This window comes from Lissotriton helveticus, chromosome 11, assembly GCF_964261635.1.
Source record: "Lissotriton helveticus chromosome 11, aLisHel1.1, whole genome shotgun sequence".
Lineage (NCBI taxonomy): Eukaryota > Metazoa > Chordata > Amphibia > Caudata > Salamandridae > Lissotriton > Lissotriton helveticus.
The window spans coordinates 474,419,491-474,423,403 of NC_136072.1; positions in this window are offsets into that span (position 1 = coordinate 474,419,491).

Here is a 3,913-nt window from a genome sequence, read left to right on the forward strand (position 1 = left end):
TTTAAAATCCCTGGATACTCGAAGATCCTTGGCAAATCTAATGTTGCCCATAGTGTCCCTGTGTAGATCATCCAGGAAGTCAACCAAATTAGTCTCCACCCCCATGGCCCTCATGGATTGCCCCAATTTCCCCCGATTGACACAATCGAAAGCAGAGAAAGATCCATGAAGGCCATGTAGATTGTACCTTGGCGGGCAATTGTCTACTTCCCCAGGATCATATACAGGTTAAGGCATTGGGCCAAGGTAGACCGCCCTGGTCGAAACCTGTACTGTATTTCAGAGATTATCTTATTCTCTGCCGCTCAGGAGGATAATCTTCCCAGTAGCACCCCACCCACAACCTTAACCACGTAATCAAGAAGGGAGATCGGGTGATAACACAAAGTACTATTACGATCGCCCTTCTTGAAGACCGGCACAATAGTCGAGGTGCCCCAAGAGTCCAGGCAACCGGTCCTGGCCGCCGCATTAAGCACGGCCATCAGGACTGGAGCCCACAGGAGTGAATTTGATTTAAAAAGGTCCGGTGGAATACCATCCGGGCCTGGGGCCTTGTTGCATGTAAGCCCTGAGATGCCCTTCTTCACCTCTTTCTGTTCGAACATTATTGGAACGTTGGAGTTAACCCTACCGAGGAATTGATAGTGAACTGTAGGGCAGGTGAAGATAGCTTGAAAGTGAGACACCCATTCATCCTCATTTATGTTATTGCCTACATCTCCAGCCCCTGTCCTTTCAAATAGAGTTCGATTAATAATACTCCAGAACCTTGCACTATTCCCCAAGGTACTAGCCTCCAGTAGGTCTTTCCACATTTCCTCCTTCAATTCACCCTTACGGGTGGTAGGCTTTAGAAGCGGCTCATACTGGTGCCGTGGACGCCAAACACACATGGCGAAGAAGCACTTTGGAGCAGCGCCACTCTAGCTGTACGAATAGAAATAAAGGAAGAGAACTTAACACGTATTACGAGAATACTGACACAGGAACGAAATTCTATAATTGGAACCCACGTGTGGGTTGGAATTATCACCGCATATTAAAGCACTAAAACAGAGACTTTTAGCCTTGAGAAAGTCGCGGAACCACTATCTGTAGCGACGAAACGCGTTGGCTGCTGTGCTGTGTGGAGACAAATCAGAATTAAAAACGAAGACAAGAATTCTGACTTGCAATTGGATCTATGACTTGCGTGTTTTTTCTGTTCAAGATAAATGTATTGTTCTGATCAGTTTAAACAAATGGATATAAATTACGTGTGCTTGGGAGTTATATAATTTCTTTGGTGAGAAACTAGTCTCTTGATTTATGGAATTTGTGTGGTTTTCCATACCTTCGAGCACCGTACGAATATTTGAAAATTGATGATACTAGTGCAAATCTGAATCCTAAGCGCCACTGAACCTATAACTCAAACCACGTCGCTATTTGTTTAATTACGGGTGGCCAATGCCCGTTTGTACTCGAGACGTCGGGCACAAATCATGGGTTGGTTTCTTGGAGTAACTTTTAGGGCATCTTTTAATTGTCTTGCTACCTTGGAGCAAAGTCGGTTGAACCATCTAAGATCAGGTGACACCATCCTATGGGAAGGAACACATAGGAGTGCCCCAACCTTGGTGATAATGACATCAAAAGCCTTAAGAACATCCCCCGGGTGGGGATCAGTTGACGCACAAAAAGCTATTTCTGTTGCACAAGACTCTTGAACTTTGCCTTAAAAAGAGTCTGGATATTTTGTTCTCAAAAAAAAAAAAGAGTGTGGAGAAATCTGTGACCATTTTAAACGGCGACTTTCCTCCACGGGTCTCATCATGCCAGGGGCTATCGCCCAGGCTAGTATTGATAATAGTTTATTTAATCTAGTAAAAGGGAACTCCTTTAATATGCATCTAGAAATCTCTGACTTTAAAAGTTGAAGCACATTGCGTTACTCACCTTCCAGAAAGAGGTGTCATTGAATGCGACAGGCCGTTCTCTCTAAGGGACATTTGCTCCTCCCTGGAGTGACTACAAGACTCTGAGCTTCCTTCATCGACACCCGAATATGTGTGCTTGCTGTGGAGAAGTGATGTCATTAAAAGCAGACTAGACATGGTAAATTATTGCTGGAAGTTCTTGCTTAGTTTAACTCTGTAAAGCTTCGCTGGTGACCAGTCCCATTAATGGAGGATTTTAAAGAAGCTATACTCCGACTGGAATTCCCTCAGTCCCTTGTTATAGTTTTTCAGTATTATGTCCCAGTCTCCTTGTTGGAATTCAGTTTAAAGTCATGTTTCCCACCTTGTATGCAATGTAGAGGAGCTGCTTTATGAAAAACAATGATTGATCAATGTTGTGTACAACCTTTTTATGATCCTTCCATAAGCTCTCTAGGTGTGTAAGTAGTGAACACTAGGTAGGGCTTAAGTTGAGTTGGTGGTTGCCAATGGAGGCAGCCGGCGACTAATTGTTTGGGACCGGCATTTATTTTTGCTGATCAGACATTTCCTGATAACAAGAGAGGGAAATTGCATAAAGGGGAAAGGAGGATGAGAAAAATGAAAAAAAGTCACAAAGGGAACACGAAGGTACCTGCAGGAGTAAATTAAAGCAATAGGGTGTGTCTGGGAGTGGATGAGAGAGGCCCGAGGTGCATTCAAGACTATGCAGCCTTAGCATTCAGAGCACTGACATCTAACAGCACCCGCCGTGGACTTCTCATCAGAGCTTTAGGTACTGGCACTCCTTCTTTTACAAATTGAGCATTAATAATAGAGGTGCACTCTAGGGTGACATGTCTCTTCCCTAACTTGCCGAATGGTGCTTCTAGTAGTTGGGGGTATCCCCATTTCTATGTAATAGGGAGACCATATTCCTGTAATAGTTCTAGAATGTTTTTCACACAGTCCTGTGATAGGTCATCCTAAATATAACATATCTCATGCACTCTCCGTATTCACCAGTTAATTTCTATCCCTCCTATTGTCTGTTATGCCATAAGGGTGTTTTAAAACGTAGGTTGCCTAGGATCTTTAGGAACTTGTGAGCCTTTCTCCATGCATGGTGGGAGGAATATATGATAGGATTGAGAGGGAATGATATGGAATGGTTTTCATAGTATACAGCAAGTGTGTCTCTTATGTTTAAGATATGTCTTTCAGTTGTAACTGAAGGAGGTGTCACTCTGTGTGTTCCCATCATATAGACAGAATGAGCTAACAGTGGCACCTGCCAATAGCTTTCTATATGGGCTAGGTGGAGACCACTATTCTCAGTAGTTGTATATAATTTGAGGCCTTGTAGACTCGATTTGTCATCCTCCAATATCCTTGAAAAGGGGCTGGGGTATCATAAAGGATATCCTGTGAAAGATGTAGTTAAATCTGGGTATCATATTAATTTTAATGGCTTGGACCCTGTCCCATAAGGAGAGGTTCAGTTGCATCTATTTTTGAAAGTCTTGCTTCATCCTATCTTTGATTGGGAAATATTGTTCTGTCAGAAAATAGAAAGTAGCCCCTTAGATCAAGGTGATGGAGCTGTCAAACCTAACTAGTATATGCTCTCCTAAGTCTAACCCCTTCTGTGCTCCCTCCCCAGTGCTGCCATCGGCCAACGGCCGACGAAGCCCCGCCCACCTTCTAGAACGCCCGCACCGCGGCGGAAAAACCACCGCGGTTAAGGCGTTAAAATCCACAATTATCTACACACACTCAGTCCAACAAATGTACAGAATAAATCCCCTAATCAAAGAGATAGCAAATAATAATGGCACAATGCTAGAAAAATATATATACCTTTAATCTGATAGGAAAATATCAGGAATGTAATAGTTTTAAAGCCTACTAAATACAAACATTTAGAAACATAAATTATACAACATCAAAAGGAAAAATGTCTGTAGAGCAATTAATATGTCTTTTAATAA